This window comes from Echinops telfairi, unplaced genomic scaffold, assembly GCF_000313985.2.
Source record: "Echinops telfairi isolate 266 unplaced genomic scaffold, ASM31398v2 ScPeMD7_12;HRSCAF=54, whole genome shotgun sequence".
NCBI lineage: Eukaryota > Metazoa > Chordata > Mammalia > Afrosoricida > Tenrecidae > Echinops > Echinops telfairi.
This window is the reverse complement of record NW_022103909.1, coordinates 11,473,819-11,495,004: the sequence shown is the minus strand read 5'-3', so window position 1 is coordinate 11,495,004 and position 21,186 is coordinate 11,473,819.

Genomic DNA, 21,186 nt, shown 5'->3' with positions numbered 1-21,186 from the left:
TTAAGCAATGAGATTAACCATTATGCTTCAATTTTCCCATCACTAAAATGAGATTAAGGTGTTGGCTGAGAGGCCTAGATGTGTAACACACTTGTAACTGTGATGAGGCCTTAGCAAGTGCTCCATGAATGTGAGCACTTAGATGGAAAATATCTCATTTACTGATGGACACTGAGCTTTTTTCTGGGTTGGTTCTAATTTCATTGTCTATTTCACTTGTAATCAATGGCACATGTTTTTTAGTTTTCTGGTTAGAATTTAAAAGGCCATCTGTAGTTGTGGTGCATGGTAATGGCCCTGGGTGGGAATTAGAGTTTAACCCATGAACTATAACTTCAGGAACAGTATGATCAGCTCGACTGAGAAAAGGTATTTTTTGCAACATTCTTCTTTAGCCTCTACAAGGTTAGAGCACCGCCCAGCAGAAATATTTTCATCCTTTGGCAGGATGCCTTTGTACATCCTCACAAGTGGGTTATTCTGGTAGACAGTCCTGTACAATTGCATCTATTGTTTTTTCTGCCATGATTTCAACTTTTTATCTGTATATTTGTAATTTAATGACTGTTTCTGTAGCATCTATCACTCTGACAGAGATAATAACATCCAAGTAGAACAAGGAATGAATAATTTAACAGGAAAAATGAGATTCCCGACATTAGCTCCTTCAAAGAGATTTTCTGAATTAAAGGGAGAGGGGCAATCTGTTTGGTGCAAAATAAGCTAAATCCTGCTTTTGCATGGAGGCTCTTGGGGAATGGTCACACCTTATTTGAGTAAATGTGAACAATTAGGAATTATCTGTATATCTAAAAGCATCATGTAAAATATCCTTCTCTGATTATTGAAAATGCCCCTTTATTTTAATGCCTTTGTGTAGAGAACGCAAGGGTATCCTGTTCTCTGAAGCGCTGAGGCTAGCTCTCTGAATCATCTGTGAATACTATTGGTCCGCAGACGAACCTTCTTTGCTCCTTCCAGAGATTCAGGAAGTGCCATCAGTGGTGAGACCTACTCATTGTATACTTTAAAAACAACAATTTTTAACTGGGTGAAGGTTTACATAACAGATCAGTTTTCTATTCAACGATTCATACATATATTGTTTTACGTTATTGATTGCAATCCCACAATGTAACATTATTTATTCATCCTATTCTTCCTGTGTTTCCTGTTTCCATTCTCCGGGCTTCCCTAACCCTTTTGAACTTTGTCATGGGGTAATTGCTTCCTCTTTGCTCTCAAACTCTCAATAATTCTAAGACATGCATCCCTCCTAGGGTTGTTCTTTCCTTTATAGAGCTGTCTCCTGTTTGAGCAGGCTGAGTTCTACTGGTGTAGTGGGTTTCACACTGGGCTGTTAATGGCAAGGCAAGTGGTTCTGAACCACCAGTCAGTCCAAGGGTGAAAAAATGAGATGTTCTACTCCTATAGGGAATTACAATGTCAGAAAACCACAGGATTAGGTCTACCCACCCCATAGGTCGCTCTGAGTAGGAATCAAGTCTTGAAGGCAATGAGTTTGGGTTATTGTTTGGCTCAAAATATAAAAATGGAGCTGAGTTTATTTATAGACCTGAAGGGTGACTATGGGGCCATAGTCAGGAATTTTCTATCTGTCTCTAGCAGACCAGTAAGCCAGATCTTTTTTCTTTTCTTTTTCTTTCTTTCTTTCTTCTTTTTTTTTAACAGTTTATTGCTCTTAATGTGAGGATGGACCAGAAGCCAGTTTTGTGATGGATTTTCCTCATATACTGGCAGGGTTGCTAACTAGCAAACATAGAAGTTAGCTAGTTATGAAAAATAGGTCAGGGGAAGCCATTAAGTGATAGTGGTATTTCCAAGCTCCATAGGGTGTAGGAAAGTGTGGGGCTCAATGAAATGCAAATATAAACAAAGACAGGAAAGATGATTTATAGTTTAATAAGCCATGGTGGTTCTTAACTTTCGAATTTCTTCTTGATAGAAATCTGGAGAGCTGTAGGCTGGCTGTTGTAGTAACGAGTTTAAAGAATAAAATATGTGTTTCACTTGGGTGTCATTTTGAAACCACTCCTCAAAATCAGGCATGGGTGCTTGAGTCTACAGCTGGAAGGGGTCAACGGGCAGGGGGAAGAGGTTCTTTTTTATTGTAAACACATGAATTAATTATGATTTAAATATGGCATCAGAAGAAAGTCTGCAGCTGGACAGGGAAGTAGAAGAAGAAAAAATGCTTCATTTATTTATTTGGTTAAATACGTATACATACACGCCTACACACATTCATACCCACCATCTCATTCCAGAAAATCGTGAGTACAATCGTGAGTACAAGTGAGATGGAGACTCGACACTTGAAAAGAAAAATAACATTTATATTTTTTTCTCTGCTTTGGAGTTATTAATAATGTGTGCTTAAGCATGGGTCTTCTTCACAGTTTTTAATACAAAGGGCTGTCCTAACTCCCCACTTGCCTCGCATAGCTGATAGAATTTATACAGCAAAAGGAAGCCCCCTCCGATTGCCGTGCGGCAGAGTCTCAGGACTAGAAAGAATGTAAGCAGTCCAGCAAACATTGAACTGGCAGGAGGTAACTCCTGTTGTAAAAGAAGTTCTGCAAAGTGTCAAAGTTCGTTTGATTTTAATTTTTTATCTATGTATCTATATCATCTTTACCACAGTACAATATACAAAACCATGGGGTTTGCATGTCTACAAAACTTGCTTTTTGTTTGTTTTTTTCTTCCAAATTAGACCCTAAGAATTTACAACCCAGAATACTGACTCTAGTCAATGTGGTCTTGGGTTAGTTCTCCCTCACAATTATTGGCTACTCCAGAGGGCTGGGGTCAGAGGCTTGATTAAATAAATTACAGCTTCAGGTCCCCTCCAATAAACCATGTCAGGCTTTAGGCAGCCCAAAACAATGCTCCCTGTTTTAACCTATAATGGGCAGTTGAATTTAGTAAATGGCCTAATCACAGCAGCATAAATATTTATGGGAGAATTTTTCCAATTAAGGTAGAGGCTTGTTTAGATGCTATCAGTTTAGAGAGGGCTTTTCCAACAAGAAAATTACTGTTAAAAGACATCAGGAAATGGTTAAACTCCAGAAGGCTAAAAGGTCATTGAGTTTGCAATGTGCAAAGCCCACGTTCATATTAATGCTGCCTGTATGAAACCCTCCCCTACCCCTGTATAAAGGGGATTAGAAAATAACCCTTTGTACCCAGCGAGAAAATCTTGGTTCGTTCATCTAAAAATATATATATATTTGTATTGAGAAATAAAAACATGGAACAATGCCTTACCAGATCTGGTAGTATCCTAATTCGAAAATGTTAGCTATGCATAGATCTTGCTGGCTTGTGGAATCTTGCATATGGAATGTGGTACTGATAATAATATTGAAGAATTTTCCTCATAGGGACTGTCAGCATGGGCTTTAAGGATTCTTATGGTCCACACCCTAGAAAGAGATATAAAAATGCAATTTGTAAGTCAAAATATGAAAATCTATAATATGGAATACAAGCAAGCAAAAAAAAATCCCAAAAGAGAAAAATATGTGATCTCAGTGGGAATTCATTAATCTACCAAACAGTGTACATACGTGTCTACCATATGGTATGTTACTTTAAAGGAAAACATTAAGAAAAAAATAGAACAGTGGAATAAAAACAATCCCCATAGTATGTGCACACAAAGTACCTTTGCCTAAAAACCAGCCTACTGGGTTTATAGCATCAGAAAACAGCCTACATCATGCCAACAGAGCCGAGCCGGCTTTAGAAGCATTGCTTCTGAGTCTGATTCTCGTTGGGAGATGAAGTAAACTATTAACAAGCAACTGTCTTTAGCAACAATTTCAACAGATAGCCCTGACCTAAAAACATTCCCAATCCACGTACAACAGGGCAGGTTGGTCTTCTGTAGCAGGAGAGCTTGAACTTGTTGAAGCCAAAGAGTATGAACATTCTTTCCAAGTCACAGCAGTGACAAAACGAGGAAGCAATGAGACACCTGAAAAAAATGAGTGTATTAAAAAGGAAACATTTATCATTTCACATAATTGAGCTGGAAGACAATCTATTTGACTGTTGTCTAGCCCTAGCTGGGAAAACATCAGTACCTGCTTCCAGGGAGAATGATATCCACAGATGCATAGTGTTTGGGGGAGAGCAACAGTGACGTATCCCCGTTCTTCAGAAGAAGCCTTTGGGTCTGGGAGAAGATTGAGTGGGTTATAATCTCAGCACTTGCCCTGTCTAAATTGGTTTAAAACCAAGAAAACCAAATTCACTGCCTTCAAGTTGCTATTGACTTAGACCAACCCGGTAAGGACAGGGGAGACTTGGCCCTGTGGGCTTCTGAGACTGGGACTCTTTACAGGAGTACCAAGTCTGTTCTTTCCCCATGGGATGGGCTGGGGGTGTGGAACTGCTGACTTTGCAGTTGGCAGCCCAGTGTGTAACCACTGTGCCTCCAGAGGGAGAAAATGGGCCTTTTACTGATATTCTGTTATTCCTTCTCTTATTGTATCATCCATTTAAAATATCATTGTTTTAAAACGCCTCCTTTTTTACTAGCTAGTGATATTTATTATTAACTCTCTGGAGAGGAAAGCAAAGCAGCCATCAGTGGCAGAAGACCAGTTGCTGTGGAATCAACTCTGTCCCCATGACAACCACAACTGTGCTCCTTAAGGCATATTTCTATACATTGACAGTAGACCAGTAGATCACCAACTCTTTCTTTCTAGACACATCTGGGTGGATTCAATCTCTAACCCTTAGATTAGCAACTGAGCATGTTAATGGTTTCCACTGCCCAGGGAGCCGATGGGGGTGGAAGAATTCCTCTTAATTTGGGTTTGGAATTCTGATGGACGCTGTAGCCAGGAAGAGGAGGAGTTATACAAATCTAAGCAGGCTCTGATTCTACTCAGATTCTTTTTCTGTTACATAAAACTGTTCTTAAGAGGCAATGTTTCCCACAGCAATGGAGGATAGGAGTCAGCTCAGATCTCTATCACTACCCTCATCTCTGAAATGTTTACAGACCTAGATTTAGGAGAGGAAATTATTTTTATGTTGTGTTTAGCTCATGAACCAGCAGCAGGAAAGCAACTACGTTCCAAAAGTTCATCTTATGATACACGCAGAGATTTGTGATTTGGGCAAACTTAACCCGGTCTTCTGTTTTCCATCGAAGAGTGTTAGAGATCAACAAAGGGAGGTTCATCATTGCTCCAGGAAGATAATGTAGAAACACAATACACTGAAGATGCATTACTAATTAAAGAAAAGGGATTTCGTCTTACTTTTTAAAAACCCATCATGCAGTTGGTAAGCGTTTGGGCAGGAGCTAGACTACCTTGATTATCACTCTGGGGCTCTGCTGGAGGGGCATATCCTTGTCTCTGACTGATGCCTCTTGCAGTCAGGATCATCAGTAACACTGCGCTGCCTCCTTTCTCCTGGCATCAAGTCTTCAGCATTAGTACTTACTCGGGAGCTTTTCAAAATGGGTATTTTCATGATAAAAGCTATCATCTGTCCTTTAAAATACCCACAGATCTGGGACCAGGCAGGATTTCTTTAGGTTTAGCAAAGAGCATCCAGAGACACTTTGCCATTAAGAAGTTTTCCAAGTTGTTCTTTTCACGTGCTTTCTGTTCGTATCTCTCTCGCTAAGAGAAGGAATGACAAAGGGGACGTGCTGGCTTTAACTCCAATTGATCTTCTTCCAAAGGTTGAAGAGAGAGTTATTTTTGGTTATAATGTTGCAGTGTGTGTGTGTGTGTGTGTGTGTGTGTGTGTGTGTGTGTGTAAGGAAGGCTCTGCTGGATATGCATTTTATTGTTTGTGCAGTGGTTGTGATGTACTCAAACTAAATAGCTAAATGATCAAATCATAAAATAGCAAATTCAGACACCTATGAACTGTCATTGGAAGTTTAATGTTTGTGTGTAAATAAATGAATCTATCTGAGATTAACACTGAGCCAAATTATTTATTCATTTCAGCATAATCAATTTGAGACTGTGGTGAGAAAGTCTGACCAAATGTTTTGGAGTAAATTATTTACTCCCAGGACCCAAATCAATACTTTTTCAAGGCATTTGTGCAAATCTGAAAGTCAGTTTTTGCACACACAGAGAATTCAGGGCATCACCAGAGAAAGTGGAAGATCTGAAGTCCTTTTGGCTTGTCCCTTTGTTCGCTCTCATAGAAACCACCACTTAGGAGAAAATCTGCATTTGTTTGCTGGTCATGCGTTTGTGCCGTACTCATCAGGTGCTAGAGAGGAAAGTGCTGTTTGATAAAGAGGATGAAGTAGGACGCAAACTTTAAGGCTTATGTTAAATTATGAATTGTTTGATGGATAAGCTTAACATTTTATAGGATTAAATATCCTGGTTTTCAGTCACTTCTGATTTTATTCAGTGGGGGAGTTTATTTTCTTTTGCTTACATCATATCATCTTATAGCAAATTTATTTTGAGCTATCATTAAAAACATATCCAACACAAAAGAACCCGCAAGTGAAAAAACTCATTCAAAATTTTAATACGTTGACCATGCCAAGATGCTATCGAAATAAGTTTCAAATTTACATTTTTAGCATATGATTTTTTTTGATAACACAATGTCTGATGCTAATTGAATTTCCCATTTGTAAAATACTTCGAAACATTTTTAATTCGCTTATATTACCATTAACAACATCTTCCAAAACCAGAATTAAAAAATTCATTTTATTAATTTTGAGGGGAGGAATATATATTTGATTCTTCATTCCAGTGCCCTGATGGTTAACGGTTGGGGCTACCTTTTTGATATTTTAGCAACTTGCTCAGAGTTTGATTTTTAACGATTATCTGTCTGCTAAAGCTAATCCTCTAGATTAACAAAATGTCTCCATAAACAATAGGACAATCTACAGATTTTTGTTTCGAGTTTTTCTTCTTCAGTAAATGTATGTAAATGGCATGTGTGAAGTGTAAAAGTCTAAGATGGTCTGCTGTTTCCTAAGGTACACAGCATGCCAATCTCAAGAAAAGAAATCTTCGAGATTTCGGCCTAGTCTATGATGCCAGACAGTGCTTTTTAAGCATTTTCAGAAAGTTGCGTGTGGAGGGGGCTCAATTTAGTTTCTGAGACATGCGTTTACAATCCAAGAGTTGGCACTTTGAGTAAGCGTGGCACAGACGACATTGTTATAATTCAAATACTTCACAACTAAGGAATGCATGTCTGGAAATTTCCTTCTGAAGTGGATTGTTCCTTGTGCTGATAACTGCCGAGCCGAGAGTTACACTTGACCCCATAATTTCCCCTGCGCCGTGGCTAGCCTGCCTCTGTATGAGAAGTCATGTCTTCAGACAGCTGGTGCCTCCTTTCCCAAGACCTTTCAAAAGCATCCATTTTTCACTTCTTTGTACACCTGCTGACAGTTTCTTAAATGGATCAACGGTTTCCTTACTACTCTACAGAACCGATGACAGTTTTCAAGGGGGTATGAAAAATATTCCAGCCTTGAAGTTGTTTACACCAATATCCGCAGCTGATAAATTGGCTGTCATTTTGCTCCAACCGTAGAGGGCAAAAAGGATTTAGTGGTGGTGGGGATCGTGGCGATACGAGCACAAACATCCTACACCCATCACCACATTCCGGCTTTTGCTGCCATCTGTTGTTTTCCATCTCCAATGAGGGTAGGGGATGAAAGGGGGTGTGGGGCTAACCTGCAACAGGAAGGATGCGCGCTATAATACAGAAGGAAGGATATCTGGGAAGTGAAGCCTCTTCAATCCTGAACTAGACACCTGAGAGAGTTTATGGTCCCTCTTGACAGTAAGGGGTTTTAATACAGACTGGGGACTTGTTCACGACACATTCTGGTGTGAAGACTTGTGATGAAAAATGGCTTCTCCATGAATTTTCCACGATTCTGGTTTCTGTTCTAGTCACCCCTGAGTGATTAAAATGTGTGGGCATACAGGCTAAATGGCAGAGTTTAAAATACATGGTGCTATAAACCAGAAAAACCAAACGCACTGCCACCAGGGCCATGCCTGCTCATATGACCTCCCGTGGGTTTCTGAGATGGTAACGTTTACAGCAGGAGAAAGCCTGCCTCTTCTTTCTCCCAAGGAGCCGACTTTTCAGATTGCAGCCCAACTCCTAACCGCTACACGGCCAGCCAGGGCTCAGATACTTTGTTCCTGATTAACCCTCCACATTGCTTTTCTCCAATTGGCAGTGCCTATGAGAGTTAGCTAGATACCCTTTCAAACTCTGCACGCCTGGTTTTTTCAACTTCAGTCCCATGAAGCAGACCTTCAGGAAGAGAGCGAGAGGAAGCAGGCGTGAACAGATCTGGGCCTGTGATTCGGCCACATCCTGGTGGTTGAAAAGCACTAGCTCAAGTAGGTCTATGCTTCCTACAGACTCCTACAGATGCTTCCCACAGGTCCTAGTGCATTAGGATCACTAGAGAACTTATTCAAAATGCAAATGCCCCGGCCCTGCTTCCATCCTAAGCAAATATAATCTTGAGGGGTGGGATGGGATGGGAGATACCTATCTATCTATCATCTATCTATTTATATTCTCTTATCCTTTACCATATATATATGATATATCTCCCCAAAACCTGGTTTGGGGACTGTGGTGCAGGGCTACTCAACTGATATTGGAAGTTTAAACTCTCCAGTTGTGTCCCAGGAGAACGATGTAGCAATCTGCTTCTGTAAAATGTATAGACTTGGACATCTTACAGGGCAGTCACCTTGTCCTAAAGGGTCACTATAAGTCCGAATCACCTAGATAGTCCACGGCAGTACCCCTCCCCCCACACCCACACTCTCCGTCAAGGGAGGCATTGGTGGTTCAGTGGTAGATGTTTCCCTTTCCACGAGGGCGATCAGGTTTAGTGATCCCCACCCCCTGCACCTCAGGCATGGCTACCACTCGTTTCTCAGTGGTGTTTCCTTCGTTGTGAGGTGGAGCTGGCTTCCGCAGAACTTCTGGACTAAGATCTTCTAGGAAGAAAGGCCTGGTGATCTTCGGAAAACTCACTCAATGGGAATGCTGTGAACCACCACGAATCAGGGGACCGGGCATCATTTTGCTCTGCTTCTCACGGGGGTTGTTAGGAAACCTTGTTGAAGGACCACTTTTTAAAAAAAAATTTTTTTTTTAACATTTTATTAGGGGCTCATACAACTGTTATCCCAATCCATACACACATCAATTGTGTAAAGTGCATTTGTACATCGTTTCTCAAAACATTTTCTCTCCATTTAAACCCCCGACATTAGGTCCTCATTTTTCCCCTCCCTCCCCGCTCCCCCCTCCCGCATGAGCCCTTGATAGTTTATAAATGGGTATTTTGTCATATCTTGCCCTGTCCGACGTCTCCCTTTATCCACTTTTCGGAAAGAGCAACCTTTTGAATGCTCTGATGCAAATGTCCCTTGACACTGAGGAGGGATTTATGATGAGTTCAAAGCTGAAACCAGATAAAGACAATTGTCTTTCGAACAGCATATTTGTTTATAAAATCAATTTACCTATCTAAGTTGGGGTGAAATTCTGTTAGGTAGCAGAACAGGAAACAAGGTGTCCACTGAGCATGTGCCCATTCAGGCTCCGAGCCAGTGGGGGTGGGGTGGAGAGGGGGCGGTACACCTAGATTGGCCCAATCTAGACCAGGTAGCCTTAAATTAGCCAATGGGGTCAACCAGCACCATTGACCTCACCTCCCAGAGGAAGGTCCTAAAAACCGGAACTTGGAAACCACCCTTCCCTCCAGCTCACACCCTACTCTTCAGCTGTATCTCGTTCTCTCATTCCCCTCACCTGGGAGGGAGCCGTCCTGGGTTCACTTTACTGTATCGCCTGCAATTTCTTCTATCTTTTATAAAAACTCACTTGGATCACAAACCAGGCTCCAGTGTGAATTTCTTTCTCTTTTATGCCAAGCCAAGAATCGAGGTACCCCCCCACCCCCAGTAATCTAACAATTCCTTTTTTGGGGGGTGAGGGGAGGGGGGATTCTCAACTACTTTGGTGTTAATAGTGGCAGTGGAAACACATGTATTTCTGATCCTCTGATAAGAAAGTTCCAAAATGGCCCTGGATTCAGACAGTAGTCTAAGGTGTCAAGCCCCCGGCACATGAGAAATGGTCTTGATGAAAACGGGCTTAGCTGCCCATCGGCTGCTGTGCAGGGATGGGGGAAGCCGGGTCGGCTGCTCAGCACTTCCAGCCAGAGGGAGGCTAAGCCCTTGCCTTGTGGAGTGGCTTTGCCCCAGAATGATTCTGGCAGAGTCCTGGATATTTAAATATGCAGCAGTCACCTGAGATTGGCAGAGCCCTATTTTGGGGTAGGCCTTGGGGGTGAAGGGGGCGGGGGGGAGTAGGGTGAAGCTGAGAGCTTTGAGAGGAAATGGAGAGCAGGAAATCACTTCGTGGTCTGATCAAAGTCTAAGAGAGTAGGGCAGGGGTTTGGGTCTGTTTCCCTAAACTCCTTAGATCAGCATGCGAATGCAGGCACTGTGAAGAAGTTAACCTACCAATGCAAACTCAGGGTTTTCGGAAGTGTAGGCCTACCAACAAGGATCACTTGGTTTTAAAAAAAATAAAAATCATCTTTGGAATTTCTGAAAGCGATAGATCAGAAGGCTGACTTTTCCTAAGAAAGCCATCTGGATCCGACGCTGTCCACTCATTATCACTCGTGGTTTGGGGAGTGGCAGCCTCTTCTGCAGCAATTTGGATAGGACCCAACTGAAGCGGGTTTTGTAAACGGAAAGGTAATGCCATTTGAAAGTCATCAACTGGCAGGAACAGAAGGATTCTGAGCCCTGCTCCCTGAGCCTTGCTGCCCCTTTAAGGTTAGGCCACTAACTGAGGAGATCAGCCCTGTGACAAGAGATAGCTGTTTTCTTTCTAGTATATAGCCCTACCTTGGGTTCTCCCTGGTGCCCCCATTCTTTCCCTTATTTTCTAAGGCCTCTGTTTGTTTGTTTGTTTTACTTCTGCCAATGTCCAAGCACAAAAAGGAAGAAGCGTTGTTCTATTTGAATGTTTTACTGTGTGTTTCCCCAATTGAGTAGAAACATGTAATAAATGTCAGGTAACACAAAATTCTATTTTCAGCTCCCCCCCGCCCACTATCTACACTTTAAAAAGCATTCTACTTAATAAGATTTGGAAGAGCATCTGTCAGGTTTCAGAGAAACACCTGAGATGCTTTCGCCCCAGAGAGAGGGATCTTTGCAAACCAAACCCAGACTTTCTTTGTAGTGGGTCTTTATAAAACTAATGTGTCAAATGATCAGTTTATCAATATCGCCTTCTTCGTATCCACATTCTTGCACAGGAAATGCGTATGGACAGATGGCAAAGAGCATCTATCAAAATCACGTGAAGGTTCATTTATCTACCAGTTAAGCAAATCCTTTAATGGGAACTATTTGAAAGGCTGAGGAACGTTTCATGGTCCTCACACATTACATGACCAGAAGATCCCAAAGCTTCCTATCATTCTGTTACCTCCAGACCTGCGGGGGCAAACTTTGATTCGAAGACCCTGGCTACAGGCAGTGCCTGCAGCAAAATGGCCCCGTGAATCATGGCATCTCAGCAGTACATACACGCCAGAAGGAACTTAACAATCATGACTTCCAAGCAGTAATCTGATTTCGAAAAATATTAAATTAGGGCTGAAATGGCCAGGGGTGCTGAACCAGTTCCATTTGAGGGGCCTAGATGGTGCTCGCCTAAAAGGGTGGGGGGTGGGGGGGCGGGGAGGAGGCAAAAGGCGTTTGTCTCTGTTTGTGGCAGCCTGGTGATTGATGCCATTGCTCGTGCAAACCCAGTCGCCAGCCCTGAGCTTTGTTGCCGGGCTGGGCAAACAAATGAGCAGCATCTTGTGGGAATGGCAGTAAGTGGAAGGGCCTCAGTGGAAAACACCGTTTGTGAAATAAGCTTTTCAGCCCCGAATTTAGCTACCGGGGGTGTGAAAACAAAGGTCTTTGCAAGAGGGACAGTGAGCAAAGCATGATGGATAATCTCGACCAGGCACATAATTGCTTCCAGGTGTCCGGCCACTTTATTACTCTGGGGGTTAGGCAACCACCCTGACAATGTTTTCTTTCTCAAACACGATAACTCCTCAGAAGGCTGGTGCCAGCTGTGCTGTTACCTACATCACTCTAGGTTGGACTCAGTTATGGCCCAGTCTCCAGACAACTGCCACATTAATGAGATTTAATAGGGTGCACATAGAAAATGGGAAAGCCCATGAAAAATCCGTTGCGTGCTGGAAGTTTGTGTTCTCCATCTGGGTTAAGTTGTCAACTGCTAGGACTGTGGAGAATGTTTCTGAACGGTGGGCTTCTCTTGTGTGGTGTGTTTCTCTTTTACCCTCTCGTACCAGATGATTGCATGAGGCAGATAGCGTTATTGTTTAAGTGATGGAGTTTCGAATGCCATTTCCAAAGTGTTTGGGCATCTACAATTCAGGTCAGAGCGCCGTCGTTCGGATGCAAACAGGTGAAGACATAGGTGCTCTAGCTGGCAGGCCAACACCTAGAAAGAAGAAAGTTGAAACCGTTTTCTTAACCACCTGCTTTCTGGGCTGGAGAAAAAAACTACGTCGCATTCCATTTATGAAAACCTTGTCCCTAAAATAGTTAATATAAGTTCTTATGTTCTTTAAACTCCTGGATATTGGCAGATTTACGAGCAGTCCATAATTCAATACCTGGTTTTAAAAATTACTGCTAAGAAAACAAACAACCCTTGCAAATGAAAATAAACATTGTAGACTTTTTTTCTAGCTATTCACCTTTTGCCCCCACCCTCATCCTCCCCAGGATCTCTAGACTAAATGGAATAGGAAAGGAATAGTTTTTAAATGTCAGAAATATAATATAGGCTTTGATTAAAATATTAAGGTATATAGGATAAATATGTGCAATAACTCAATCTATTTTACCTTGCAGCAATATTTGACCTATGTCACCCTCAAAAGAAACTATGTGTGTACATACTTACCATATATACTTGAGTATATATACCGCATATACTTGTATATATACTATATATACTTGAGTATATATCACATATACTTGTATATATACCATATATATACTTGAGTATAAGTCGACTTGAATATCAGCCGAGGCACCTAATTTATCACAAAAACTGCATTAAAAAATGTGCTGAAAAAATTCGGCTTATATACTAGTATATGTGGTAATCCTCCTGTGGTTTTTGTTTTGTTTTTCTTATTTAAACTCTCAAGAAAATATGGCACGGGGCCATGATAATCCTTATTAAGAAATAGTTTTATTGACACTTAATCCACATATCATACAATGCAGTAGTTCAATCACATCAAAAGGAGAGGTACAATGATTACCATCAACAATTTTATGTGAGATTAAGTTTTAAATCTGTATTTCAAAATTTCTCAGCATTCTGTTACTTATAAAAAACAATCATGACCATCTTCAGAAACATTCTTTCCTTCTGTCCACTGGCTGGGGTTTACAAGAAGGGGACGTTATATTTCAGGGAATCTCAGGTTGGACCACCAATCATCCTTTTGCTTTTTCCATCTCTATCTGTGACCTTTTTCTCCTTTGACCTTAATATATTTCCAATTCAGGAAAATGCTTACACTTTTGATCTTGCATGTAAACACTCTAATGCATTTTTACTTACATAGTTGAATCAAATTGTACACTAAATTTGAATTGTGCTACAATATTGACCTAATTCCCAAGGATGCACTGAAGCATCCCTTTTGGCGTGAGTGAGGCCCGATGCCTCCACTCTCTGGCAAGAGGGGCACAGCAGAAAGCAAGATAGCTATTAAAAAATTCAATGGGGTGAGAATTGCAATGAATTTTAATAGCTCATCTTTGCAATGTAAGTCCATTTTTTTCTACAAAGAAATATATGTATAGATGTGTGTGTATAGCTCTTCCCCTTATAAAAATAATAGCATACCCATTCCTGGTTTAAATGTTCCAGGCAAAAGGTTTTCATTTTGTACAAAGCAATTTAAATGGGAACCCGAAGAAACCAATTCATATGGTTTGCAAACATTTTAATGATTTTTCTTCTTTTGCATTTTCTATGACCGAAGCAGTGAATGGGTCTACAATATAGACTTGCCTGAAAATAGGTGTTTCTTAGACAGCTGATCGGATTCTGCCCTTGCCAGGCCACCTTTATTTTCTTTTTCCCCCCATCATTTTATTGGGGGTTTGTACAGCTCATATCATAATCCATCCATCCATCCACTGCATCAAGCACATTTGTACATATGTTGCCATCATATTTTCAAAACATTTTCTTTCTACTTAAGCCTTTGGTATCAGCGTCTCATTTTGCCCCTCCCTCCCCCATTAACCCTTGACAATTAATAAATTAATATTATTTTTTCATATCTTACATTCCCTGATGTCTCCCTTCACCCACTTTTCTTTTGTTTGTCCCCCAGGGAGGGCATTATATGTAGATCATTCTGAATCATTTCCTCTTTCTCCCCCAACTTTCTCCTTCCCCTCCTGGTATTGCTACTCTCATTATTGGTCCTGAGGAGTTTCTCTGTTCTGGATTCCCTGTGTTGCAAGCTCTTATCTGTACCAGCGTACATGCTCTGTTCTAGCTGAATTTGTAAGGTAAAATTGGGGTCATGATAGTGGGGGGGAAGAAGCATTAAAGAACTAGAGGGAAGTTGTATGTTTCATCAGTGCTATACTGCACCCTGACTGGCTCGTCTCTTCCTTGTGAGCCTTCTATAAGGGGATGTCCAATTGTCTACAGATGGGCTTTGGGTCTCCAGTCCGCATTCCCCCTCATTCACATTGGTATGATTTTGTTTTGGTTTTGATGCCTGATACCTGATCCCATCGACACCTCATGATCACACAGGCTGGTGTGCTTCTTCCATATGCACTTTGTTGTTTCTCAGCTAGATGGTCACTTGTTTATGTTTAAGTCTTTAAGACCCCAGATGCTAAATCTTTTGATAGCCAGGCACCATCAGCTTTCTTCACATTTGCTCATGCACCTGTTTTGTCATTAGTGATCGTGTCCAGAAGGTGACCATCATGAATGCCAGATTTTAGAACAAAGCCTTCTTGCATGGAGGGAGGACTTGGGTAGAGGCCAGGCCACCTTTCTTATGCTCTGCTTTGGTGCATTTGGCTCCTATTTACTGGCCCATCCTGACTGCAAGATCTCTCATCTTCTCTGGATAACTTGATGATCAGTATTGTTTAAGGTGACCAGATGTCCCGCTTTTGGCGGGACAGTCCCAATTTTTAACAATTTTTCCCGTGTCCCGTGGCATTTTTTAAAAGTCCTGATTTTTGGAACGAATACACAACAAGCTAGGGTATATGGTTTTTGGCTGCTATGTGGCTATTTTGCCAGGATATGAGTTTTATCAATGGTGTCCCGCTTTTGTCCCGCTTTACCAATGTTAAAATCTGGTCACCTTAGTATTGTTGCTCTTGGACTCACTCTTTCTTGACCACCCTCTTCCCACTTCTCTTGGTGAGTTGAAGGAAACGCTTTTTTATAAGCCAACCCCAGTTCCTTCGCACAAGGCTCCCAAGACTCCTTGAAAATAATACCATAAATAGCCTTGAGATGCCTGAGTTTGCTGTGTAAACTCCTCCCTCTGAGAACTTTACTAGATGTGAATCCCTGAAAAAGTTTGGAAGGACCAACATAAGGTTTTGGACAGAATGAGCTAAGAGGAAAAATAGTCTTCTTTGGGGGGCAGTGGGGAGGTTTGTAAGAAAGGAAACAAACCTGCCTTTTTTGAGTGTTGAGCATTATAGAACAAGCTTGAATGAAAACTGGTGAGAAGCGAAACTCAAGCTGTGTTGCTAATTGCAAGTGGGTTTGCATGGAAGTGAGCCTCACAGCAGAGGCCTAATATGTTACCTAGGCATTTAGGCTAGGCACAAGGAATAGGAATGTGAGGAAGATGGTTAGATATCTGTATCTTAACAATGCTCAGTTTTCAGAAATAGATTGCTAAGGACGAGCAAGCCTTAGTTACGTATACACTGTGGTCCTGGGTTTATCAAGAGAACAGCAGTTTGGATTGGGGCTTCTAGTTCTTTGTCCCTTAAGAGTTTAGGAATGGGCTTAGGCTGTTACAACAGCAGTGACTGCTGTCCTGTGCACATGTGATTGGATGAGCCCTCGGTGTCTGCTTTGGCGGTTGGAATTTCATCTATGTCAAATGTTTCAGATCTATCTTGTATGTGTGTGTGTGCTGTGTGTGTATGCATGTGTGTGATCAAAACCTGAGAAGACAGACAGCAAAATAGAAAGTCACTGCTATATATTTTACACACAGAACACACACGCACACACACACATTCAAATGCCATTTCCATTTTCTTGGTAGATTAACTTGAATTATCGATCTGATAAAGTATGTTGTGTGTCATAAGAGAACTTCAGGACGTTGCATGGAGCCTTCATGTTGCTTGCTTTTAAACAAACAGCCTTCTCTGAGCCTGCCTTTTCCTCCTGTAGGCTGGCACACCACTGTTAAACAACTACACAAAGAGCCACTGTCTGAGCAGGACTGAAAACGGGTGATGTGGTAGCAACCTGGACATTTTACATCTATAAAATAAGTTGGACATTGAACCAGTTGTTTCTTTTTATGTTTTTTCTTTCCGTTTTCCAAGGACTGGCGTAGTAAATCTCTAGCCAAAGGAATGTTGATCCTCTTGGAAGCCAAGCCCACCCAAACGGAGGGCAGTGCCCCTAGTAAATAGCATCTTCCTTGTTGTGAGCAGTGGTCTTTGCAGTACAACTGTTGCCTTGTCCTGCACCATCTTCACCATCACGGATGTGATCTCAAGTCCACCATTACAGTCACTGCATGTACGCAGTGCCTTCTACCTGGGGTGGGGGATGTCACCTTTTCCCTCATGTTATCAGACAATGTGCTGCTGTAATCCACCAAGGCTTTGTTCTAGTGTGTCTTATAGTGTAAACGCCGCAAAACCCTGTCCACCATTCCTGCTGGTATTTGAAATACTAGTAGCATAATAGAAACATTGTATGGCAAACTGGCCAATGGCAAACTGTATGGCAAACTGGCCAATGGAGGGGAGGCGCCACCTATTCAAATGTTGAACACCCTCTGGGACTCTGTTTCCAGGCCATTTCCTTCTGAAGCTTTCTCTGATCATCTTGGAAAAGTCTGATCTCTCCTTTTCAAATCAATCTGGACTGTTTTTAAGTGGCGCTATATACACTGTTTACCTCCTGTGGTCCTCTATCCTCAAACTCTACCATCCATTCGATTCTGACACTTGGCAACCCTATAGGACAGGGTAGAACTGCTCCTTTGGGTTTCTGAGACTGTAACTCTTTACTGCAGTAGAAAGCATCATCTTTCTCCTGGGGAGTGGCTGGGGGTTTTAAACTGCCAACCTTGATGTTAACAGCCCCAAAGACAACCACTACATCACCTGGGCTCTTCTAGTCCTATGTAGTAGTTGTTTAGGTATGTGCCTTCTTCTTTCTCTTAGAGTTATAATCACTTGGCAGAAAGAGATTCATATGGACCAGGCACACATTCTGTATGGTTTGAATCTAATTCTCGTTTAGTCTTGACATACTATCTGCAGTCTAGGCCTTATTACCCTCACTTTAGACATGAAGCAATTAAGCCTCAGAGTTGGAAGAGTTTTCCCAGACCCTCTGTTTGATCCATGGCAGAGCAGAGGTTTGGACTCAGGTGTGCACAAGCACTGACCCTACGTTTCTCTTCCTCATCATCTATGTGGACACTAGGGACAGGGATCGGAACTCAGTTACTACCTAGGCTCTCCTGGGGCTTAAATATTTCATGATTTCATTAGTTATATTGAGACATCAACTGGCATTTGGCTTTGTAAACATCATATTTTGAAGTGGCTGAATAGGGCATTAAAGAAAGCATAGTAATTTGTGTTGTGGTAAATTTTTTCTTGGACATCATGGTTAATTTATTTCATGTCATTTTAATATCATAGGGCCTAGGGAATAGGGTAACATGAAAGTGGCAAATGATCGGTTTGACTCAAGGTCTGTAAAGTATACCTATTTATAAAGACCCCCATACATATACATCTTTTAGTAAATATTATTTTGTATTTTTCTATGGCTGAATTGAAGAAATGCTTTGAGGAAGTTAGTTTATTTAAAGAGTGCAAAAAAAATTAAATACATAAAGAGTCTGTCTGGGGTGCAAATGGTTATGGAGCTTGGCTGTTAACTGAAAGATTGGGACCTTGAGGCACCTTGTAGGAAAGGTCTAGAAATACAGTTCTAAATTTATCCATCGCAAACGCTGTGGAGCACAGCTCTAGCCCACCCTGCATGGATGTGCAGCTCTTGTCTTAAGCAATATTCTCCACCTTTTATAGTATGATCTAGATACTGTAATCCATTGCCATGGTCACACCGAATTCACAGACAATATTCATGATTAAAGGATTTATTAAGAAAGTTAACAGGCTGTAATGCAAGTAAGTAATGCTCAGGATGCAGTTGTTCATCAGGGACTATTACGAAGTTCTTTCAGTACTGCTAATAAATGCCAGAAGGACATGCCACTCCAGGTCAGCCTCAACCTGAAGGCATTTAGCTCAAAAGAGGGGGTCCCAGATCTCAATTCCCCTATTTAAGTCAATGTCCCAAGGCACCTGACTCCAGCGAGCCTCTGCTGCAGGCACTCAGCTCCACCTCCGTGGGTCAGCAAGCCCAGCTCAGGGATGTAAAGTGGCCAGAGACACCGCTCTCCCCCAGTCAGCATTCTATCCCGGAGCACTCAGCTTGCCTTGCTCCCTGGGTGGAGAAGTCCAGCCCTCAGCTTCCTGCTCTGGCTCTGGGCTCTGCTGTTGCTGCTTCCATATCATAGCTGCCTTCTGGTGCAGGAGGCTCGCTGAACGGAGAGCTCAGGGTCCACTCCTGCCTTCCTGGTCGTGAGATCCCCTGTCCTAATTCTCAGAGGGCACCTTTTACATCTAGCAGGTTGGCCTTCCAAGGAATTCCCTTCACAATTATGAGAGAATCCTATCAGTATCTCTTCCCACCGCCTTTGCCTCTGGTGTCACCAGGAGAGAATGGACTCTGGCAACTTACTTAAGCTATCAATAGCAAATGGGGATATTATTGTCTGATCTTACTGCTGTTCTCACAACAGATTCTATTTGTTGGATCATCGGGCCGTTTAAAAGAAGGGAATCTATACACACGTCGTCCGTAGTCATTATTTCTGGGGGAAGTAGTTTGAAGTTTAATTGTGAGTCTGTGGAATCGGCCTAGTGGTTCATTCCAGGGAAACCTGAAAGAAAAAGCCACAGCACTGGAAGTGCTGCAAGCAGCCTGGCGGGTCAGGCTGCTTCGTCAGGAGAAGTGACAGAAGGGAGCGCAAGCAAGGCAGCAGGTGACGCGAGCTGTGGCGCTCACTAGCGGAAGCGCTGGTAGGGTTAGTAGAGGAGTCGTGTGGCTTTGACCGCAAGCCAGTAAGATTAAGATTACACGCCTTTTGAGGGGAGAGGTTGGGTCTTTCTTGTCCACTCACTGAAGCCTTGCACCCTAGGAATACACTTAGCACATAGTGGGGGCTCGTACAATAGCTGTGAAATGAACGACTGCTGTTAGAAGCTGCCATGAACGAACCCGGCTTTTGGTAAAACCCAAGTTATGTTAAAGTGATGAGGTAATCAGCATGTGACACTACATGCGAACAAGAGGCCAACGATTGGTGCACACACATAGGATATTCCAAATAATAAGGCATAGGGCTGACACAGGGAGCCCTGGGGCGGTGGCGGTTAAAGCGCCCTGCTGCTGACAGGTTATCGGTCTCAGCGGTCACTGTCCATGAGAAGAGGTGGCAATCGGCTTGTGGAAGGATGTACAGCCTTGGAAACAAACCCATGAGGCAGTTCTGCTCTGTCCTTACAAAGTCCCTGTGAGTAGCAATGAACCCAGGAGGCTGATAGTGATACGTCCACCCTAGGAACTGATCTCTAGAGATGGATATTTCTTATCTTCTGATCTTACTATTGCCCTACGTAGATCAGGTTTGAGGAGACATAGTCGACATGTGCTTAAGGTTATCTGCTCTGGTGAAGATTTACAGCCTCGGCAACTCTAAATAGACTCATTTTAAATTGGAATCAATTTGATGGCCATGGGTATATATTGAAGTTTACACCAGAGGAGAGGGATTCCTGGGTAAAAAGATGGGCATTGGCATTCTTGGAAATTATTTTGTGATTTTTAGGTTAAGGCAGGGACCGCTTAGCAAATTATCTGGCTATGCCTTTTCTTAAAAGGGCTCAATAGGTCCAGAAAAAAATCAATGTCACTTCTAAAAATATTTTGTATAGTCCCAGGAGAAGCTATTTCCAATTTTAGTTTACACATACAATGAGACAATATAGGTGGTAAAGATTTTGAAGATACTATAAAAGTATTTAATTCAGCCCTGATTTCACCTCCAGTTTAACTTACCATGTATAGCTAGGTGTAACAGTGTTTAAGATTGCTGACCTTGAATTTTATTTGGAGCTTGCAAGCCTTTTTAAAAACCTCATTTTCCTTAAAGGAACAAGAAGCCTGTTTTTGTCCCTCGTAGAGGAATTTGCACAGGAAACAAGAAGGTAACAGGGTTAGTTATTTGAAGCAGATCCCCGCTGTGTACAACATCATTGACTAAATTGTGTCTGAGTCTGAGGCTCTGAAGACAGTTTACTTAAAATAGGTCTGTGTGTTTTCTGTGGCTCCTAGAGAACAAATGAAGTCAAAGGCACGCCACAGGGCTGCCTTTCAGAATTCCTAGAAGGCGGTTCTATTTCTCCTGTTGGGGCACGATATTAAAAAACAAAACGAAACATGGTAAGAGGCAGATGCTCTTCATGAGCAACCAGAAATATAGCTGATAGCATACAGTCTGTATATTCCATCCTATAAGAATGGAATGGAGGTGGCATCCAATTTTCTCTGACTTCACAAGGCAGAACTAGAATTCAACTTCACAGCAGCCCAAGGTCAACCTTATGAGGCAGAAGTCAAACATGGCTATTCGGATTCCTCCCATCTCTCCCATGGCACTTTTCTACTTCTTTTTTTTTTTTTTTT